General features: G+C 39.4%; 1 long non-coding RNA gene across 1 annotated transcript; it reads right to left on the bottom strand.

Annotated features, from left to right (window-relative positions):
* Window positions 1–11085: 11085 nt before the first annotated feature.
* Window positions 11086–22030, bottom strand: LOC308186169. The gene is made up of 3 exons (XR_013943940.1): window positions 20497–22030; window positions 16619–16787; window positions 11086–15406 (listed from the first exon to the last, which is right to left on the bottom strand). It is a non-coding gene; the product is annotated as an uncharacterized lncRNA (long non-coding RNA).
* Between the last annotated feature and the right edge of the window lie 1527 nt (window positions 22031–23557).

Below are 23557 nucleotides of genomic sequence, written 5' to 3'. Positions count from 1 at the left end.
ATTTTGATAGCAGTGCTGGCCACGCACTTGGGCTGGTAGACAGACAAGGCATTGCTGCTGTTCCTGTGCTCCTGTACTGGACAGGCTGGGTCTCCATAGTGAACACAAGTCAGAGATGTGGATGAGTCCACATGGGAGCATGGATACCCCAAAATGTCTGTGGCCATGAATAAGCCCACTCCAAAGCAGGTACACCCTTGAAGGGACAGTGTTCATGGATAATTACAGGCAGAAGCAGGTATACCTCTACGCATCTGTGGATTTGGACAGGCCCACAAGGCAGCAGGTATACCTCTGAAGGAACTGTGGCATGGGGATGGGCCATAGCAGAGCAGGTGCAACCCAAAGGGACTGTGAACAAGCAGGAGGGGCAAGAGGAGGAGTTCCTTGAAATGTTAAACCCTATAGCCTGGTCCAGATGGACCAGGGGTGGAGACTGTAATGGATATGCCTTTAAACTGTCTGAATTGTACGTTATAGGAAGTACTGTAGCAGGAACCACGTAATCCAATAAAGGATGAGCCTTACAAGAAGCAGTGCAAATGCAGCAATGACCTGACCTAAGCTGACTTTGTCACCCAGTAACTCCATGCAACACACTGGCTCTCCTGTCCTGAGGGACCACTGTAACAGACAGAAACCAGACATGGACTAAAAGAGCACAGTGGGCATTTTATTGTTATTTTATAGGCATTTAACAAGGGTGGCCACCATTGAGGGAATGATAGCTGTGTACATATCAAAGGATGAGAAGGGGCCGGGGTAGTTAATAAGGATATATTAGATAGCGTGGGACCTGAGCATGACAAAATTGCTGTGGCATAACTGGGGGAGATTGTACTAGTTTGGGCTGATAGAGAGCTAATTTTCTTCATTAAAAAAAAAAAAAAAAGAAAAAAGAAAAAAAAAGCTATGGTTTTATGTTTGGGATTTGTGATGAAAACAGTGTTGATAATACCCTGATGTTTTTGCTGTCGCAGAGCAGTGCTTGCACAGAGTCAAGCTCTCCTCTGTTTTTCACGCTGTTCCACCAGCGAGGAGGCTGGGGGTGCACACAAGTCTGGAAGGGGACACAGCCAGGGCAGCTGATCCAAATGGACCAACGGCACATCCCATACCATGTGATGCCATGCTCAGCAATAAAAGCTGAGAGGAAGAAGGAGGGTGGTGGTGGGCATTCAAGGTTACATTTTTTTTCCCAAGTAACAGCTATGTATGACGAGCAGTGCTTTCCTGCAAATAGCTAAACATCTACCTTCCAATGGGAGGTAGTGAATTAATTCCTTATTTCACTTTAATTTGTGTGCAAACTTTTGCTTTACATTGTCTTTTTCTTAACACATGAGTTTTATCACTTTTTACCTCTCCAGTTCTCTCTGCCATCCCATTTGGGACAGGGAGCAAGTGGCTCTGTGGGTCTCTGATGCCTCCTAGAGTTAAACCACAACAGTGACAACTGGCAATTTCAATTTATTGAAATAAAATTATGGCAACAGGAACAAAAGTTTGCATTTTAAAAATTAGCATTCAGACAATTTTTAATGGCATATACATCCAGAAAATGTGTAATAGTTCACATCAATGTTGAAAATTTGTTCCATCTCTCATTGTGAATCTATCGTGCTTGTATATATTTAATTTTGTTGTCTGATGTTTTCCCCAGTTCTAGTGTTCCGTAGTTTCCAAAAATATTACTACATGAAATACAGAGAGAGAAACTACTGGGAATGTTCTTCAGAGGTAGAATTAATCTTTCCTCTTTTAACACTACTACTTCACAGAATTTTCTTTTGGTCTACCACAGCAACGCACAGCTAGGCTTTATGTGCTGTTATGAGGAATGCTCCAGAAATGCTTGAGACTGGTTTGTATCTGTATGCCAGCATCAATGTCAGAGTGATCTCACTTTGTGCTTCCTGGTATTTCATTGTTAGTTTTCCAAGCTCAGACTTTCCAGTCATCAGAGAATTGAAAAATGCAACATCTGAGAGAAAATGATAGAATATTAAGTGCACTCATTTTTCATCAAGTAGGTTTCCCGCAGTAATCATTCGTGAACCCAGAGAGCTATTATTGAAAACACTCATCGCTAGAAAACCCTCAGCTTCAACAACAGCTAAATAGTCTTTCCAACTTGTCTAGACTCATAGAGGCTTGCTTGGCCTGTTGCTACCCTGGCTGATTTAATACTCATTTCCATACTCATCACTCTCTGAAAAGAAGGCAAAACTCATTTCCTTGAGAAACTCCTGCCACTTTCTGAAACTTCCTTCTTTTTTTTACCCATCTCCACCTGTTCCCCTTCCACAGTGAACTTCAAGCTGTTGTTCCACTTGTGTCCTCCTGACTCAGCTATGTACAGTTTGAATCCCTACTTTTTCTGAGCCCTGATTAACTGCCTTCTATTTTCTAGTCCCTTCTCACAAGTCCAGCGCACAGTTCAGCCTTTCAGACAACTAAGTACTCATTAGCCCTTCCTCGGCTAACATCCTTAACAGCCAGGTAGCCACACTTGTCTCTTGGTAGTGGTCCTTCCTCAGCTCACTAATGAATTTCCTCCTCCTCCTGTTTTCCTAGTGCCAACTTCTGAGTGCTGTTAAGTACGGAGTACTTGTTTACTTGTTTAGCTCCCCTGTAAAGATATGATTAAAAATCTATGCAACTAATACCTATCAACAATGGGGTGGCTGGGGGAGACGGGGAGCAGAGGGGGAAGGGGGGTGTCACCATGATGAACATTAGCAAGTTTTCCAGTCCACTGCCCCATCAAAGGGTCACAGAAATTTAGGGTTTGTTTCAAATGCAAGCAGAGTATGAAGGTGAAGTCCCACCAGTTCTTGTGATGTTTTGGATTAGACTCATAGTACCTGAGGTGCAATGCATCATTGTAAGATAATGAAGTAATAGATTTGTATACTTAGAATATTGATCAATTTATCTGTCGTTTATAATTTGTAATAACTTACATTTTTATTCTTTCTCCCTGGAGAATCTCAAAGAATTATATCAAGCTCTGAAAAACTAAGCTTTTCCTTTTTAATCTCCATTAGTTTTATTAAATTGCAACTTTTCAGCAGCTGATTGTGTTTTATTAAAAGAGAAAAATCTTTTCTGGGAGCTATAGCAATGCAAAAGCATATTGAGGATTTGATGATGTGGTAAGCAGAAGGGTGACTCTCAAGTGCCTTGCCACACCGAAATCTTGAGAGGCTGTCGGCATATAGCTAGCCTCACTGGTAGTGCAGTTCATGGGTTGGTGGCTTTTGTCATGTTTTAAGAAGACATGCTTGTCCCTCTTCCCTCTGGTGTGAGCTGTACATATGTTCTCTACAGGCCAGTTCAGTCTTGCTACTATAGTTTGTTTTTGCTCTTTCTGCTTTTACTTTCAATTCTGTTTGACAAGGAAGCTAAGGGACCTTTTTATGCAAAGATCATAAAAATGCAATATGAGATATGCATGGGGGTTTCGACTGTAGAAAAAGGATATTAACTGAATGTTAAACACTTGGTAAAAAGAAATATAAGAATATTGATACAAATAATTTTCTTCAAGCATCAGAGCTGACAAATTCATGAGACATAGTTTCTATTTCATGCTATCTGCTGGTGGTACAGGTTGATCTTGCTGCATTTGGCCAAATTCCGTAGGTATTTGTAAGGCTTTCTTCATAATCACCTAGATCATACTTTTTCAGTGTTCGTATAAGATGCATATTCTTAGGCACAAATATTCTGCAACCACTGAGTTAAGTTGCCACCTACCAGGCAGTCTCAAATATTTAGAAAGGTACAAGTATTATTAAAAAGAAAAACAGCTATAGGTAATATTAAAAGAAAAAAGTGTATTAAAGGTGTGTGAAACGTGGGTATTTGTCACTTGTAATTTTGCTTCTCTTGTAATACACTGATAACTAGAGGGGGAAAAAAGTAAAAAGAAAATGGAAACAAATGGATAACTACCATGAAGATTTATACCTCACCAAGGGAGAATAACATGGGAGTGTGTGACGAGAAGAGAAAACTGTGAGCTGAAGCACAAAGAAGTAAAGTTAGAGCCAGAGGACAGGAAAAGAAATAAAAGCAGAAGAGAGAAGTTAGGGGTCAAGAAAGAGATAATAGTGAGAGAGAGGAATGGAAGGGGATAAAAGAATTAGGGAAAAGACAATGAGCAGGAAGAAGAAACAGAAAAGAAAACAATCAAAGTGGTCAGAGCGACAGGAGGGTTGAAGAAAGAGTATGAGAATGAAATTGATAGAACTCATCTGATGGTGAAGTGAAAATGAAAATCATATAAGAAACTATCAGGATATTAAATAATTCAAAACCCAAGGAAAATAAAGTACAAGCTCCAATTACGCAAATGGATTTTTTTTTCCCCTCTGCATTAATCTCTTGTTGTGTTTATACTTCCCTGTGAGAGAAAAAAAAAAAAAAGGCAGACAGAGGTCCAGATTAAAAAAATCTTGGGATAATCTTGGTCTGCACAAAGTGCAAAGAAAATCTTCAGTCGCTTGCTATGGACCATCCATAGATCTCATTCTCAGTCCAAGGCCAGAAGGAGCTGATTGTCTCAGGGTATAAGGAACATCTTTGCAAACAGGTAACAGAGAAATATAGTGAAAGGATTTGGTCTGAGAGTCCTTCCCTCCAGTTGAAGAAAGAAATGTTTCACATCAGTTAGAGCATTTCTCTGATATGCTTGAACAATCTATGAAAACTGCTGCTATATCTATCTTGCATTTTGCACCCTAGTGAAAAAGACTTGCATTTTGCATTTTGGACAGCCTATATTGATGATTTTGAAACTTTTCCAAACATTTTTCAAGCACATGAATTTGTTGAAAGAAATGCTTTCCTAGCAGAGAGAGAGAGAGAGAGAAAGAGAGAAAGAGAGAGAAAGAAATAGCTTTTTAGGAGGGAAAAAGTGAGCTTTGACTAATTCCTGTCTCCCTGGTATTTAGAATCAATGTTTCCTTCAAAATACTAATGTGATTTGTTGCTCTAGATGTAGAGGCCTATTATCACTGCTTAAAAGCTAAGGAAACTAAATCCTTTTTATACTTCATGAGTAATGAACCTTCTGTTACTTTCTCTCATTAATATGATAAAGCCATAAATAAGTTATTAATAATCAAATAATCTCTGTTAACAAGATTATGATCATGATTTTCTGTAGCAGGAAATATAGGCTTAAGTCCTTTGGAAATGCCTTTGCAAAAAGATGAAAGGCTGTTGGATAAGTGCAGACTCAACAAGAATTCTGCCAAATGTCTTGGCTCTTCACCATGCTCAAAGTCCATGCTGAATGTTGCAAACAAAATGGATCCCCAAGTTCCTTTAAAGGCTTTATAGAATTTATTTGGGAAACCATCCAAGCCAGCTGTTTTTCCATTATTTAGAGAATTAATGGCCTCCTCAGTGAATGCTTTTTCTAAGACAACCCTTTGTGTATCTGGGCAAGTGGGCATTTGGAGGTTGTTAAGGCATCCATTAATGTTTTTATGTGCATCAGGGTAGTCATTTTCCAAGCATATACCTTCACAGAGCTGCCTACAGGCTTTATCTTTTTGTTTGTTTAAAGTTACTTTCCATTATCTTGAATTTAAATTGAAGTTATTTTATTATTTCTAAATGTACATTCCAGATATTTTTCCTTGCCTGTTCTCCATTTTCCAGTGTCGTTCCCTTAAATGGTAATGTACAACGTACTCTGTACTGTGGATCTTTTTATCTGTAAAAGCAGTGAAATAGAAGATTCATCACTTTACCAAAATAATGTGTCCTGAAGTTTGATTTTTCACAAATCACAATTTGAGATGGATCAATAATAGTTGCCATTTATATAACAACCTACATCTCAGGAAATAAAAGTACTTATAAACATTACCGGAGCTGGAGAATGTCCTGTAAAGTTTTACTAATTCTATAGTGTGTTATTTCTCCCACTTGTTGGGCTACATAAACACAATACTTTAAAAGAACAACAACAACAAAATAAACAAACAAACAAATAAATAAAATTGTGAGCTTCTCACACTTGGGCTGCAGTACTAGGAGGGAAGCAGAACATGCCGATGTTACTGTCAATTGTCCAACCAGAGCAGCTAAGAAGGGGGCTAGAGAGGTTCCCTAGTGGGCTTATCGGGATGAGGACATGTCAGGATCAGATGCAAGAGCTGAGGATTTTTAACAGGGATATTAACCAACAGCAGCAGAGTAAGGAAAAACAGTTGTAGACACACATAGCTAAGTCATTTGTTAGAACAATATTACTTTAGCAAAATCCTTCCATTAAGCCTTCCTCATTATTTTGTAGTATATCTGTGCCATATCTATGTTCTATTTTGAGGCCCAGCCCTTTTTGCGTATTTGCTTTAAATAAAACTTTAAGTTGTTGTACACTTTTACTCAGGGTCTTGAGCTCCAAAGTTTATTTTGACTTGCCATGGAACATCAAAAAGTTTCAGTAGGAGCTTCCAAACAAGAGCTGATCCACACCTCAGATAAAAAATGTTTTGGTTGAAAAAATATAGGGGTAGGGGGGAAAAAATAAATTGTTTATTTAGTTTAACTCCTTAATTTGAAAACATCTGCTGAAGGTACAAGAATCTGGATCCACAGAGTCCCCCCTTTCCTATCTCCCCCCCTCCCCCCCCCCCCAAAAAAAAAAAAAAAAAAAAAAAGGTGTGTTTTGTGAGGGGTTGAGATGCTTGGGAGATTCAGCTTATTTCTTTTTTTCATGGTCATATTTCTCTAGCCTGAATAAATTCACAGATCTGGAATAGAAAGTGTTGGTTGTGTAATGTAGCTCCTATGTTTGGCAAATGAAAAGAAAGACATGGCCTTAAGAATGGGAGTGATTACACCTTAAACTAGGTCTGTTGGTGACAAGTTAGTTCATTTGCATTGCTTTTAAATTATCATGTTTGTTGAGCTGAGCTTGGTGATGAGGTTCAGGAAATCCACACTTTTGCACCTGAACATTCTTGCTTCATCCTAACACAAACTTTCCATTAGCTTTATAGCTGCGGTTTCTTGAGCAATGATTTAAGTAGCCCTTATGCTGAACTCATTTTTTCCTGGTGAATTTACTTTCTTTTAGTACCCACGTGCTCCTGCAGAAAGACTGGAGGATGACCCTGCACAGATCAAAGAGCAAACCTCCGATTGTTTCCTGAGGGTCCAGTGTTTATAGATTTCCTCATTTCTGCTACTCCTGACACCACTGTAAACAGCCTCCAGTACCAATACTGACATTGCTCACACTGCGTTATGAAAACTGTAAGACGGATAGCTTGTCCTTTGTGTGTATGTTCTTTCGTCAAACAGCAGGAGCACTCTGGCTGAAGTTTAAACATTTTGAAGCAATCGTAGTGCAGGGGCAGCTCTTTTTAGTAAACTAATGAACTGAGGTGGGATTGGGAGACACAGAGATTATTCAACAAACAGCATTCACCCCAGACAAGGGCACCTCTTTAAAATACTCCACTGCCCAGGAAAATTCCTGCTTTTGATCACTCTTTGTGCAGTGAAATCCATTAAACGACAAGCTGGGCAAGCCTCTTTTTTGCATGTTGTGGCTGCCTGTTCCAAATGGCCGACTGCCAGCAGTTTTACTGAGTGGGAGCCATCCGATATTTCAGTGCAGAGAAAGAGAGAGAGAGCATCAGCAGGATGCAGGGGATCAGAGAACTGAATGGCACTCAGAGCACAGCCTGTATTTTCTGTATGGTTTGAGAGACAGCACAAGTTGTACAAAAACATGATTTGGCTGATAACCAGCTTATGTCCAACAGGCTCCTTTTAAGCTCTAAGCGTGTAATGGATGTGCTTATTGTTTACAGCTTGTTAAATAAGGGCTTGAACAGCTCCAGTTTAAGTCAAACTGTCCTCCAAGACAGGAGTGAAGGAGAAGAACCATACAGATCTTTCTCATGAGGAATGACAAAAAGCAGGAGCACTTTGTGTGATAGCCCCATGTTAGTACTTTTCCTAGTACTAGACTTTAACAAAACATGCTCACAATGCTTCACATTTACTGACTCAGATATACTTTCTGATTTCATATCTCTTCAGCTGACCTGGAAGAAAACTTCCCACATAATTGTATTCCTGCAATTACCTTTACCATAGAGTTAAACAGGGCATTTACTACACTGCTGACCTAAGTCCTCCCCTTCTTCCTGTTCCAGCTAAAACCTTCTCAGGCAGCTTCACTGTAGCTCTCAAGCTGTGGTATCTTGCTATCTAGGCAAGATTTTAAACCTTGAGAGGTTTTTGGCTGTTTTGTAAGTCATCTGCTTTGCAGTGAGGTTGCAGCCTGTGTCACTCAGCTGCAGGTAGGCCTCTGGTGCCTCCTGCTTCATGCCCAAAGAAGAAATGTGCTCTTGTATGAGTCAGCATGGAGGAATCACAGAACTCCTAAGTTTATGAAGGCTCCAGGATGTGTCAGTCTCTACTTCTCAGTAACACACACCAGCTACCACGATGCCACTGCTCACACCTGGGCTGGGCTGACTTGCATGCTCAAATTCAAGTAGAAACAATCTGACTTGACTGTGGTGATGACACACCACTTGACATTATCATCTAGAGCTTCCAAGTCTGGTCTCAGCTTAGGAACCTCCACACAGCTCTACATAGCAGACATGAGTTCTCAATCCTTTCTGTTGCCAGAGAAAACCTTTACAGAAGGAGTCATGTTCCTTGACTGTCCTGCAGTCATTACTTGAAAATTATCGCAGTCAACATCATTAAAATCTTTGAAAACAACACGCCACTCTTGTACACTCATATTGTAAGTATTTATGAGCAAGACTTGATGATTTCTATGTAATTAACATGAAAAAAAAGGCAGGATTTAAATAGAATCACTCAAGGTGAGTAATATCAGAGAGTTTAAAGTCTATATATTTCTCATAACTCATGGTGTTATTAGTGTACTCAGCTCAGCAATAACAGAATTTTCAGCTTTTTAATATCATATATTACTGAGTTTAACTGAATTATTATTATGTATGTTAACCCTAGTAGGCAGCTAAGCACCACACAGCCACTCACTCCACCTCCCCTACTGGGATGAGGGAATAGGAAAGAGTAAAAGCAAAAGAATATTGGGCTGAGACAAAAATCATTTAATACACAATGAAAAAGTGAAAGAAAAGAGTAAAACAAGAGATGCAAAGGCATTCATTCACCACTTGCCCTAGGAAGCCAAATGCTGAGCCAGCAAAAGATGGCTAACCCACCGAAACCTCATCCTCTCTGTTTCCTTGCTGAGCATGCTGTTTAATGGCATAGAATAATTCTTTGGTTTCTGCAAGTCATCTGTCTGGTTGTGCTCCCTCCCATACTCTTGCGCACCCCCTGATCTACCAACTGAGTCAACAGAGTGAGAAACAGGAAGCCTTGATGCTGCCCAAACACTGTTCAGCAGCAGATATAAGCACTGGTGTACTTTCAGCATTGTTTTGGTCACAAATCTAAAACACAGCACTGTACAGGCCGCTGCTAAGAAAATTAACTCCATCCTAGCCAGACACAGTACTAATGGTTTTGTCTTCTGTCTCTGGTGTGAATTTCCTTGACTTGGTTTCCATAGCCATGATCTCTATTTGAAAGGCAAGAACCATCACCCTCTCGATGACTAAGGGGAATGGACAGAAGCATAAAGCTGCTTTGGTCCCTCCAGAAGTCATGGTACAAGTTCTAGCGCAGTAGCCACATGACCAAGCTCCAACATTGTAAAATCCATACCATGCTCACATGGGACTGCCAGGGTAAGGGGTAGGCATGCATTGCATGAACCCAGCACAAACACCCTCAGATATTCTTGGTTCACCTCAAAAGAATTAAACTGAAACATGCTTGGACAAGGTGCATCTGCTGCTGATAGTTCCTCCAAATTTAGAAAGGTCTGAATGATCTTCCACTATGCCATTTCTTGGAGGAAAGAGAGTCTGACTTAAGGCAGGCGTTGCTGAATATTCTCCAAATAAGCTCTGGCTATAAATATATCTACTTTGTATTTAACAGTGTCTTTTTTGAGATGACCCCAAGCTGCCAATGTCAGCACATTTCATCAGTGTCATTGCTGTGGCTGTTTTAAAAACAAACAAACAAACAAAACAAACAAAAAAAAACCAGTCATGGGTGGAAGTGTATGCTGAAACCTGATAATAATTCCCTACTGGGACCAGTGGATAAGTAGGGCAGCAAGGAAGGACTATGGTGGCCTGGTGACCTGACTTTCTCAGATGTTGTGGAAGGGCATTCAAGGATGGAAATTTTTTTGTCAGGGTACTAGCGTGTATCTGCTCTGACCTTCTCATTATTTAGACTGATGATCCATAGCTTATACTCAGATGTGTCTACACCAGTTTCAGTTCATTTCTTTTTTGAGATTGGATTGACCAATGCTAAGCAATGAGTTTTCCTAAATTAATTTTCTTTTATTATGTTTTTATAGTTGACTTTATTATTTTCGGGAGGGGAAGGCACTCTTTTTTTTTCGTTTTTTTTTTTTTCAATGAAGTCAGAAATTACAGATAAAGAGTTAGCAATAATAATAAAACTGTGCCATCACTGGAGCAATGCAATACAGGAGAATGAAAGCTCTAGCAGGGGTTGCTGGGGTAACAAATAATAATAGTAGTAATAATTACAGTTCAAGAACTTTTAACTATATACATGTTAAGCCATAGTTTGATTTATCTGCCTGTGTGAGTTAACAGGAAACAAATCTGTAATAGCACGGCATAATTTTCTATTCAAATTATTCTATTTGTGTACTTACGTTGTGTTGAAAAAGACAGAGGTCAACAAAGGGACAAAAATATGCTTCAGCTTAAAGACCACTTTCAGAAACACTCAAATAATGCCTGGCCTTCCACTGTTTTATCTGACTGCCAGGCAGGTTCTTGTAGGTGCTTTTGGATTAGGTTTCTCCTCCTCCTTAATAAACAAAGAAGTTAAAGTAAGAAGAAGAAGACAATTTCAATGTTTCTGTTCATTGATAAAGCTAATAGTGAACAACAGGGGAAAAAAGGGAGTCTGATTTCTTGAGAACAACTAAACAAATACAAATCATTTAAGATAAGGCCTTCAGATGTCATATAAAGTGCCTGTATACTTTACACTTATGGCTTTTATGACCATCATTGGTAATTAGAATGATACGTGGCACATTTTCTAAAATCAAGTATTAGGGTAATAAGGGTGTTCTATTTTGCAAAACAAATTGACAACATTAACCGTGCCAAATGTACAAGTGGTTTCAGGTGTTGGAAATTACAAAGGGATTTGGGGCTTCAGAATGGCAAAGGGATTTAGCCACATAACTTCCATTGATTTCAATGTTAGATTAATGACTGGATGCCCTTGTTAAGTCTGTAAAACTTTTTGTCTTTTTAAATCAAAGCCCAATACTAAATAGTATTTTATCTCAGCTTAGTTTTTCCTGCAGATGTTTCATATCAACAAGCAAAAACATTAGTGTCTAGCCTTCTGTTCAATTACTTTACTTCTCCCCAGTTGCTTTTTCCTATTTATGCTAATACCAAAATACTAATAATAGCTTTTTAAACATTATTATGTTCTTAAGAACCACAGCAAGTCCTATTTGAGTTTACTTAGCAAGGCCCTTTTTATTTGGGAACACATGTACATGCTGCTTAATTGTGAAACACAGCTACAGAAAGAAAGATTCGGCAACCAAGCAAGTAAGGGGCTGAAATGGTCTGTAAACTCTGCTTAGTCCAAATTAGCAATGTGGGCAACAATATTGTGTTGTGTTTTCATCTTCAATTGCATATATTAACAGCTACACATGCAAAACAAATTCTCCTTTGTGGAGAATGAATTATGTAAATATAATTTGTAGCATTAATTTGGACTTGTATATTTAATCCACTCAAACATAAAAAGGTTTTCATGCACTGAATATTTCTGAGGTAGTTTAATATGCTTAAAATAAATGTGGAGCAGCTGACAGGAAAACATGCCCTCCATATCACAAAAGCTGTTTAAAAACAATAATTTAAGTGCCTAATTAATATTTACTACCCAGGGATTAAACTCCTAAGTAAATTTTCTCTCTAAAATATTCATTGTGCAATCTATACAGGTGGCAGGTATTGATGGGAATAGATCACAAATGGACAAGCCAAAGGCACATTATAAATGCTACTATATTGAAAAATCCTTCCATGAAATAAGAGTATCTGTTAAAAAAGACAGCTCGAGTTTCAGGTCTTCGTTTTATGAAGTGCATTTTCCACAAGCTCCCAATTTTTCTGAAAGTAAAGGTAGTATAATCTCCCCACAAAACTTTTGTTTAAAAGGCTATATGTTAGCAGTGCACCATCAACTGCTTGTTCACCAAAAGAGAAATGCAGTGAGCCCCAAACACAACAGCGAGGGTGTTGCATTGCACCAGCGAGCTAGGCTGAACTTGTGCCTTACTTCAACCATTAACTGCTTCAGCTTTTGAACTATTCTGGGCTAATCTCTCAACTTGTTAAAATCTCCCAGATGAAACTAGCTTGACTTTTCCTGCTGGTTCTAAAATTCAAAAATGAACTTTTACTGTGGGAAGTAAGGTAAATCTCCCAAAGTAAAATGGTACCAATTTTTTCCTTTGCTTGTCAAACTGAAAAGAAGGAAAAATATTTCTGTAACTGTGAGTTCTCTATGATTTCTCTCTGAAGTGCATCTTCAAGTATCTATCCTAGGGGATATAACATCTTTTACAAGCAATTTTATTTCCTTGCTACAGCCAAATCCTCCTTATCTTCACTAATGGATTAATTTATACTTAGAGTATAAACAAAAGCCTTAGGTTAGCTTTCTGAGCACTATCTTTATTAAAGATTGTGTTTTGCAACTTCACCATAATGTAAAGCTAGTAACTGAAAAACATTAAGCCCTGCTGCCTGTCCAGCCGACTGGTAGTAAGTCTGAGGAAATCAAACCACTCAATAGAAAAAATGAGATCTGGGCTGGCTGCAATTAAACACAGCTGGTTGTTGGAGGACCTTTGTAATCTGATACAGGAGTTTCTAAGGTTGAAGATAGTGGGAGTCTGCTCATAAAGAAAATTAATTTATATGAAATCATAGTTCTTTCATAACCAGCAAAGAAGGAAACACCTAAAGAGACAGGCTATAGTAGAAATATAAGGTCTGTAAGGTGTTTGATCACTGGCCATTAGCGCATATCCATGGCAGGGCTTGAAGTGGGTGAAGTGATACTTTGCAAACCGCTTTTGTTCTGAAGGAGTGGAGCCTAGGAACCCTGGTGTAGCAGTATCAGTTTATCTGCATTTCACAGAATCAAAGAATCACAGAATGGTTTAGGTTGTAAGGTAGCTCTGGAAGCCATCTGGTCCCACCCCTGCTCAAGCAGGGACACCTAGAGCAGATTGCCCAGGTGCATGTCAGACAGCTTTTTACTATCTCCAGGGAGGGAGATCCCACAACCTCCATGGGCAGCCTGTTGCCAGTGCTCGGTCACACTCACAGTAAAGAAATAGATAGAATAGTTCCTTTGGAAGGTACCTTCAAAGATCTTCTAATCCAACTTCCCAGAAGTGCTTCCTGATGTTCAGGAGGAGCCTCCCATGTTTCAGTTTGTGCCTGTTGTCTCTTGTCCTGTCAGTGGGCTCCGCTGGAAAGAGCCTGGCTCCATCCTCTGTGCGACCACCCTTCAGGTATTGATATTGATACATAGATGATACCCTCCCTGAGCCTCTTCTTCTCCGATGTGAGCAGTCCCAGCCCTTTCAGCCTCTCCTCACAAGAGAAGTACTTCTGTCCTTTAGTCGTCTTTGTGACCCTTCATTGGACTTTCTCCAGTAGCTCCATCTGTCCCCTGTACTGGGGAGCCCAGAACTGGATACAGTACTCCAGTGATATCCTCACCAGTGCTTAGCAGAGGGGAAGGCTCACCTCTCTTGACCTGCTGGCAGTACTTTGCCTAATGCAGCTAAGGATACCATTAGCCTCCTTTGCAGCAGGGACACACTGCTGAATCATGTTCAACTTGCTGTCCACCAGGATCCCCAGGGCCTTTCCTGCCAGGCCACTTGCCATCCAGGTTGCCCCCAGCATGAAGGGGGTCACCCAGATGGAAAGCATTATTGAACTGCATTAGGTTTCTGTCAGCCCACTTCTCCAGCCTGTCCAGGTCCTTCTGGATGGCAGCGTGACCCTCTGGTGTACCAACCACTGAACCCAGTTTTGTGTCACCTGCAAATTTGATGTGGGCCTCATCATCCAGATTATTAATGAAGGTGTTAAACAGGACTGGGCCTAGTATTAACTCCTTGGGGTACACTGCAAGTTACTGGCCTCCAACTAGACTTTGATCAGCACACTCTGGGCCTGGCTGTTCAGCCAGTTTTCAATTCATCACACTGTTTACCCATCCAATCCATATATCAAGAGCTTGTCTATGAGCATCTTATGGGGAACAGTGTCAAAGGCCTTACTGAAGTGCAGGAAGACTATACCCACTGCTCTCCCCTCATCCATCAGGCTGGTCATTTCATTGTAGAAGGTTGGTCAAGCGATGGCTTCCCCTTGGTGAATCTGTGCTGACTAGTCCTGATGATTTTCTTCTTCATGTGCCTGCAAAGAGTTTCAGGATTAGCTGTTCTATCACCTTCCCAGGGATCAAGGTGAGGCTGACCAGCCTGTAGTTCCCTGGGTCCTCCTTCTTGTCCTTCTTGAAGATAGGAGTGACAATTCCTTGTCTTCAGGCACTCTTCCCAGTTGCCCTAATCAGTCAAAGATTATTGAGAGTGGCCTTGCAATAACATCTGCCAGCTCCCTCAGCACACGTGGGTGCATCCCATCAGGGACCACAGACTTATGCATGTCCAATTTGCTTAAGTATTCCCTAGTCTTCCTTTTGTCATTTAGGTGTGTACATACACCTTTCTTGTTGCCCTGGACATCCCAGGCCAGATTCATTTGCATTTGGGCTTTAGCTTTCATAACTTCATCCCTGGATGCTCAGACAATGACTCTGTATTCCTTCCAGGTAACCTGTCCTTTCTTTCACTCTCTGTATGCTTCATTTTTGTGTTTGAGTTTTGTTTATCTGTTTGACTTTTCAAGCCAAGCTGTTGGAAAGGGGTGAGGCCTACACTGCCAAAAGAAAACAGGGGCCCCACACTCTCAGGGTCTTGATTAGCAGCCTGCCAGTCAATCATAAGCATAAAGTGGAGAAATAGGATGAAAGCAATCACTGATTTTTATATAAGTATGTAAATAGCTATATATACACAATATATTCACCCAAATATGAATTAATTTAAATTTTATATTGCACATTCAAATAAAGGCAGGTGCAGGTGATGAGTTCATCTGAAGGTGCAATCATTCATAGGCTCTTCATTTCTCTTCTGTAAAAAGAAAGACAAAAATTACCTGCAGATGATTATAGTACATTGGAGGCAGATTTGTATTTTTTTTTACATATACTGATGTCAGGATGTCAAAGTTGCTGTTTCACCAAGTATAATGAAGGTGAGACATCTTTTACTTCTTCAGATGCACTGAAGTTGAAAAAATAAACATTAATGACAAACACAGCCCTATGGATCTTTAATTTTCAATTTATGCAAATCCAAACCCAGGTGTTCTCTAATCTGTTAAAGAAAAAGAAAGGAAAGAAGAAAAAGATTCATTTTAACCCTCATGGTCCACTGAAATATCTCTACTTAAGGATCACTAAATTACTCTTCTTCTGAAATTAAAGCAGAACTTTTCCCAAATCATGTTAAGAGTTTGGACAAGAACTATAACTTGTCTTTAAGTGTTCCAGCAGCTAACTAATTCTGAAATAATTTTAGAATAGAGATCTATATTATGTTCCTGAATTGTCTTCTGAATCACTGTTAACCATTGTGTAAGTGGGATTCATATAGTTTTGTTTTACAGCTCATTTAGTATTTAGGAAAGCTTTGACAACTCTAGGGAAAAAAATAAATCCAAAGAATTCATAGAGTTTTAAAGTTTGATATCTAAAAACCTTTTTTTTTTTTTTCAATTACTGTTGTTATGATAGTTGTACTTTTCCTCAGTATAATCTGAAGCAGGACTGCATGGGAAAAATGAGAGAAATTAATTTTAGTAAAGTAGTTCTTTTTAGGATTATACAGTATGTTATTGCACTGATCCAAAAAGAACAATGGCAACAAAGCATATTCAAGCACAACACAACAAAATTTGACAGCTGGCTCTTGCAAGAGTTTCTAGAATATACATTTTCCCATATCTTTCCCATATCTTTCGCTGCTGTGACTTCTAAGCCAAGTTTTTACAAACAAGATTCTATCATGTAGCTCAGCCCCTTTCCTGTCTAAAGAACATATATAGGCTTTTGCCTGAGAATTAAGACTTTGATGTCCTCTGAGGCCCTTTCAGTAATTTGGGAGATAACAGGGGGTGATCTTAAGGATGGCTGGGATCTTCTAGATCCTTTTGAGAAAATTAATAGATGTGAAGAATGACCTTCCATGTGATTATACTCTGAAAATGATCCAGAGTTACTTATCTGGCACCACAGAGATCATCACAAGACAGAAAGCTGGAGCATCAGTTCTCTTGCATACCTGACATCTGAACCTGCTAGACTGTTTCTTTTGGTGCGGGACACAGGAGGACGAAGATCACCTAAGTCAATGGCAGCAGGGAAAAACCAGCAGCAGGAGTCACTGGAGGCAGAAGAACAGGATGCAGGGGCGGAAGCCAAAGAGCAGGAGCTCATGTCCCAGCTGTAACCTGTCATGGGAGAAGAGATGGCTGGACGTAGGACTAAGTGTGAATAATAGCTCAGGCGCAGAGACTAACTGGGGATCAGGAGACTTGTTGAGGCCGAGGTCCTGCACTATGGTCCAGAGAGAGTGGCATGTTCACAGCAGGAATGTATGAAGGGAGAAAGGAGGAGTTCTGATATTTCATCCAGTTTTTATAAAACTCAACATTTTATTTGTGTAAGAGAAGAGAGAGAGAGAGAGAGAGACAGAGAGAGAGAGAGAGAGAGATTCTTCACAGAATGTGAAGAATTAAAGAGGTGTAACCTAAGAATTAAAAGGTGTAATCAAGCAAATATTTGATGCATCAGTTCTGCCACAGACCTCATATTTCCTGCCAAAAGCCTGGCAAGAAATCCAGCATTATCCCAGTGAACCATCCTAATCCACTTTTCTATGGTAGGAATGACCTAGTAAATTTGTTATGCCCAGCAGTGAGTGGCATAATGCCACTTCAATGCACCTGCCAAGAAGAGCCTTTTCCTGTGAAGTTGCTGAGAAAAGACAGCATGCAATATCTTGCTTGACTATCTCTGTGTAACTCGTGCTTTTCTTCTCTTTTCTATTCTCCACAATGATTCTTGAGACTCTTTGGGTACAGAGAGCAGAAGGCTTTCTCCATCCCTAGCTTCACCCACCGGGCATGCCTAACCCTATGCAAACCACACTATGCAGCAGGGACACAGCTCAACCTCTAAAGAAAGGGAAAAAAAAAAAAAAGCTCCAGAAGCCCAAAGCTGCAACGGCGTTCTGTAGCAGGGACAATTTTGACATTGACTGTTTCCAGTTACTTTTTTGTATAATAGACTGCTTTGAAAAGTGAATGTTACAATCATTTCTTTCTTTAATTAAGGTCTTTAAACACAGGATTTGTAATTTAATTAGAACACCCTTACTTTATTACCATTCATGTGTCTGCCAGAATTAAACTATCTGCCTTGTCTTTTACCTAATATGTAAATTGTTCCTGGAATGTAATAAAAATTCCATCTTACTCTTAAAAATTCAAGCACAAGATAACCATTTTGTTTGTTTGCTTGTTTTGGTTTGGTTTTGTGTTCCAGGAGCTCCTCATTCATCCATGCAGGCCTCATGGCATTTTTGCCTGGCTTCTTCTTTGGGATGCATCCCTCGTGAGCTTCAAGAAGGTGATCCTTGAATATTAATTAATCAGCTTTCTTGAGCCCCTCTTCCCTCCACAAGTTTGTTCCATGGTACTCTACAAGCAGATCCCTGAATAGGCCAAAGTCTGCTCTCTCAAAATCCGGAGTAATGAGCTTGCTGTGCTCCCTCCTCACTGCCCTCTGGATCCCAAACTGCACCATTTCACGGTCACTGCAGCCAAGGCTGCCCTTCGAGCTTCATGTTTCCCACCAGCCCCTCCTTGTTGGTGAGAACTAGGTCCAGCACAGCACCTCCGCTCGTTGGCTCCTCTATCTCTTGTATAAGGACTTTATCATCAAAGCATTCCAGGAGTCCAGCAGTCCTCCTGGATTGCTGATGCCCTGCTGTCCCTCCGGCAGACATAGGGGTGGGTGGTTCAAGTCACCCATGAGGGCCAGGGCCTCTGAACACGAGGCTGTTCCTATCTGCCTGCAGAGAGCCTCATCTGTTCGGTCTTTCTGATGTGTATGTCCAGTTAGTTTAAGTGCTCCCTAACCTGATCTTCGTGCAACATGGGTGTATCTTCTTTGCTCCAGACTTCCCCATGGCCCAGGGGCTTGAGATTCCCAAAGACTAGTCCTACCAGCAGAAAACAAGGCAAAGTGGCAGCAGGCCCACATTTTTCCTAATTTTTATTTTTGCTGCTGATATACCCACAGAAATTCTTCACAGAATGACACAGAATCACAGAGTGGTTGATGCTGGAAGGGACATCTAGAGGTCATCTGGTCCGACCCAAGCAGGGCCACCTAGAGCAGGCTGCCCAGAGCCATGCCCAAGCGGCTCCATGAAGATCTCCATGGAGAGAGACTGCAAAAAAGAAGTGCTTCCTGATTAACAAGAGCTTCTTGTTGCCTTTCATGTCCCACTCTTGATTCAACTATAGGTGGGCTTTGGATTTCCTTACTCCACTCCTGCATGTTTGGATAGTGCCTTTCTGTTCAACCTGAATTACCTGATGCTGGTTTCATCTCTTGAATGCTTCTTTTATGCGCCTGAGTTTTGTTATGAGCTCTTTGTTCATTTGTGCAGGGCTCCTGCCACCTTTGCTTTAACTTCTGCATGTTGGGGTGGACTGTTCTTGAGCTTGGAGGAGGTAATCCTTGGAAATCAACCATCTTTTTTTAGTGGTACCTTGCAGACTGTTAGTCTTCAGTATAGAACTTAAGGTATTTTTTTTTAGTAAAGGAAACAAGAGGAAATGGTCATGTTATTTGAACACCAGCACAATTACTACCCATATCTTTGTAAAAAAAATAACAGCTTCAGATTACAGTTGGAAAATGTATTACAAATCCTTCATTTTCAGAGAAGGAGAAGAATGACTAAGGTATTTTGTACACAGAATTAATGACACAGTATGAGAAAAAAGATGGATGTCACCCTAAGACAGTGGAGACATGTGACTTGTCTGGGGGATGAAAGATAGAGATATTTAAGAATCAAACAAGATTTTCAGAAGTGCTGAAGACACTTGAAATCTGTAAATGTAGCTCCCTCTTTTTTCAAATCTTTAGGTCAAGAAATTGTAGTCCCTACGTTTGTGTTGACAACGAATCCTTTTTGGTACATGAGAAAAAGTGTTTATTAGCAAATAGATATCTAAGCATCTAATAGTGCAGTGGCCTACTGTTCTTTTTGGTAATCTATTCTGTTTGTATTTAATTACTTTTAAAAATTTAAAGATTAAATAAACTTTAAAGTTTGTGCAACATTTAGATCTTTGTATACTCACCATTTAACAGTAAAACAGGCCCATAAATAATCACAGAAGGGTTTGGGTTGGAGTGGACCTTAAAGACCATCCAGTTTCAACCCTCCTGCCATGGGCAGGGACACCTCCCACCAGACCAGGCTGGCCAAGGCTGCATCCAGCCTGGCCTTGAACACCTCCAGGGATGGGGCATCCACAGCTTCTCTTGGCAACCTGTTCCAGTGCCTCACCACCCTCTGAGAGAAGAATTTCCTCCTAACATCTAATCTTAATCTCCCCTCTTTTTGTTTAAAATCATTCCCCCTATTGCTATCACTATCTGCCCATGTAAAAAGTCTCTCTCCAATCATATAATCTTTCTTCATAACACAGTATTAAATAAAAACACATGAAATAGAAAGGTAGGGCAAGTGTCATGTTACTCTTAAGAGAATTTATTTTAAATGCTAGCCACGTCACAGTAACATTAAAAATTAGAATCAGGGGAATACAGTATGCATGTATCTCTGTTTAAACCAATATTTACTGATGTAACTTTGTTTTTGCATATGGTTTTAACTTTCAATTTACATTTTATTATGCAAGCATTACGTACAAGCTGTCACATTAAATTGATGTTATTGCCATTGGAAATGTTATTCTCTGATTATCTGAAAAACAACAATCCTTTTAAAAGGAACCTACATTTCACAGAAACAAAAATCATTATTTAACAGTTAGTTATCCATGAGCACAGATATACGTAAAGGCAACAACTGTAAAATCTGCTGTTGCATAAGTTTATATTACTCATTCTCACCTTCTGCTTTCAAGATCCTTTGCCAAATGTCTCTGCAGTCAGCCTTCATCCCTGAGACGAGCAGGAGTTACGAAGCATTGCTTCTGTAAGGGGTTTTCCTTCCAAAGATGGGGAAAGCAGTGTCAGCCCCCTCACATCTTGGTCTTCTTTATTTAATAGTGCTTTGCAGTTGCAGCTCTCTTTGAGTTCACTGATATTTTTGTGTAACTGGGACTTCTTAAATCCAGACTAGCTTTATTTAGTTTCTTTTTAGTGTTTTGTTTTGTTATTGTTTTTCCGGGACTGAAAAAACACCAGTTTAGAAACTTGCAGCACATTGTTAAAATGATCTAAAACTTTTTCAAGTCATAATAGCAGTAGCTAGCACAAATTACTTATTTTCAGCATTTAATCTATTGCCAGACAAGAATGTATCTGTATTTCCTCACACAGGTAGCCATAGCTCTGAAAAACAGTTTTGTTTCTCTTTGGGGGGAAAAAAAATCACATTTACTCATTTGTGGCTAACCCCTATATATATGAGAGCAAGACAAATCTACTTTCAGTGTTTGCACATTGCCTTTAATAAACTGCTATTTACGGGGCTCCCACTCCCACCACGAGGATGGACAGATTGTGTTAGGGCTACAGTGTGCTATTCTGCCCAGCAAAATACACTTTAGTGCTACCAGTTCCTGTTTTCACTGAAGTCAATATTATTTTGTCATGAACAGCAGCAATGGCAGTATTTTGCCCCTAGCAAATAAAATTCTTGCAAATCAAGGACGAAATATGATCCTGGAAGAGAGCCAAGAGGCAAAGTATCATGATCTAATCTTCAATTACTTAATCAGCTATGTAATATAACCATATAGGGCTTTTCCTGCCCTTTCCAGTAAATTATATTAATAAATAGGCTCCCTTAAATAAATACAGCTAAGATGCACTCCAAGACTAACCGGATCTAGTTAATGAAAGAGTATGTCATATAACATATGCATGAGGAGGTACTCTCTGCATCTTAGCACTGTTTTGAAATTGTCTGGTTCACCTGGATGTGTGTGTTTTTTGAATGTCATTGGCAAAAGAAAATTGATTAAATGTAGTGCTATAGAAAACAAGAGGCTGCTGTGAATGGGTTTGTAGTATAACAGCAGATGGCACAGCTTAAATCTATTTATTAGCAGCCATTTGTCAGGGAGATTGAAAAAAAAAAAAAAGAGAGAGAAAACAGACGACAGGTGTAACATGATACTTAGTATAACAGTTCCCCAGCTTAAAACCAAAATATGCTTCATCTTCCTGTTTCTCTCACTTAAACTTACCTCGTCCTTCTACCAGAAGTGTTTAAAACACACTGTTTCCCATTAGATTTAAAAAAAATAAATAAATCTGCACAACATGTGCTCAACAACATTGCTGGACAGCTGTTTTTCCACTGCTCGAAAACATGAATGCTATTATTCCTTCAGCAGAAAATCAAGGATCAGAAGTAATACAAACTCATCAAACGGTGATGGAGAGAGCTAGTTTGACATGGGAAATACATTCACCTGAAACAAGCAAGTAGGATGGGTAGCTTAACTGCCTGCCAAGTGTTTTCAGATTAAACTCCCTCCCCTCTTTGTTTAGTGCTCTGGTGTATTGTACCTCTTTAAGAAAGAGAATGCTGATTTTCATGGACATTATTCTTGTTTTCTCTGTGAAGTTTCTGAAGGGATTAAAAAAATACATATTTTTAGTCTCTTAACTTTGTTTTCAGCATTAAAAACTAATGGGCATTACAGTGGCCTGTGTGTTCAAAAGATAATTATCCTATTATTGCTCCTTAGATCTCATTAAAATGGCAATGCATTTTTTTTTTTTAAGGAGACAAGGCTGCTAACTCTGGTGATAATAATATGATAATCCCATTTGTTTTTCTTCTTTTTCTTCTTTCAGGGGTTTGGCATTCATAGCAAGAAAGGTAGCTTTGGTCACCATTAAGTCAATCTCACCTTACGTCCTTTCATAAGTGTGAAGTTAATTCTGAGTGATACTGATTATAGCAACTGTATCCTGGCCTTGGGCAAACCTAATTACTATTTCATGTGGTGTGGCACTCCATTATTGTTTTCAGGTAATGTGGCCTCTTTTTTGCTAGCAGCCTTTGCATGCAGCTCTCTGTTAATGAATAGGCAGAGCTGAAAAAACCTACACAGATTCTCAAATGACCTCTTTTGCATTGTAAAAAGATACGTGGATTGATAAATACACTAGGATGTGTTATTATCTATTATTCAGGTTTACAATTAATGAACACCTGGCATGGGGAAAGTGAGATGACTGTTTGCTTCCCATCAGTATTAATGCTGATTTCCAGCAGGCACCAAAGAGAACACAAATTTCACCCTTTCAGAGGAGACAAAAATGTGAAATAAAAAAAAAAATAAAATCCTAATGTTAAGAGATATAGACTTAAATGTTAACTTTAAAAATTATGGATTACAAGCCTTTTCTTAAAGCATCACTTATATGAGTCTTCTTTATGGAGTTGAAATAAGACTAAAAAGGATTGTGAAAAGTCAATCTATTTCAAGTCTACAAAATAACAGGGAGATAGGTCAAGAAGGTATAACAATGAAGTTGGGCGTAACCAGACAAAGAACATTTTGTTTTGTCTAGCTGATATTACCCAGTAGAGCTGAATCAACCTGATTTTCAAATAGCATTTTTAAAAAAGTCTTCAGTAAATTGCAGATATGAAAACTTGGTAATGTTTGATTGACCACTATTAGGTGTTGATTGGTCTGACGTCTCTAGTCTCCAAATGTATCATTTTCTATTTAAATGTGTAGGATAGAAACTTCGAACAAACACATGGATAGATCAGACTTGCCAATCAACAATATCTTCTCTAAAAGAAACATTGAACAAAGTTAAGAGGAATCATATATTTGCTTAAAGTCACCATTTGAACCTCCAGAAATTCACAGCTAAGACTTCAAGTACAACAAAGAAAACAGGTAAAAATATTAATTTTAACTTTGACTGTTCTTCATGGAATTAAGAAAGATTTGTGCACAAAAGTATGGATTATTTT

This window comes from Anser brachyrhynchus, assembly GCF_964034855.1.
Source record: "Anser brachyrhynchus genome assembly, chromosome: Z".
Classification (NCBI taxonomy): Eukaryota; Metazoa; Chordata; class Aves; order Anseriformes; family Anatidae; genus Anser; species Anser brachyrhynchus.
This window is presented reverse-complemented; position numbering and strand designations above follow the sequence as displayed.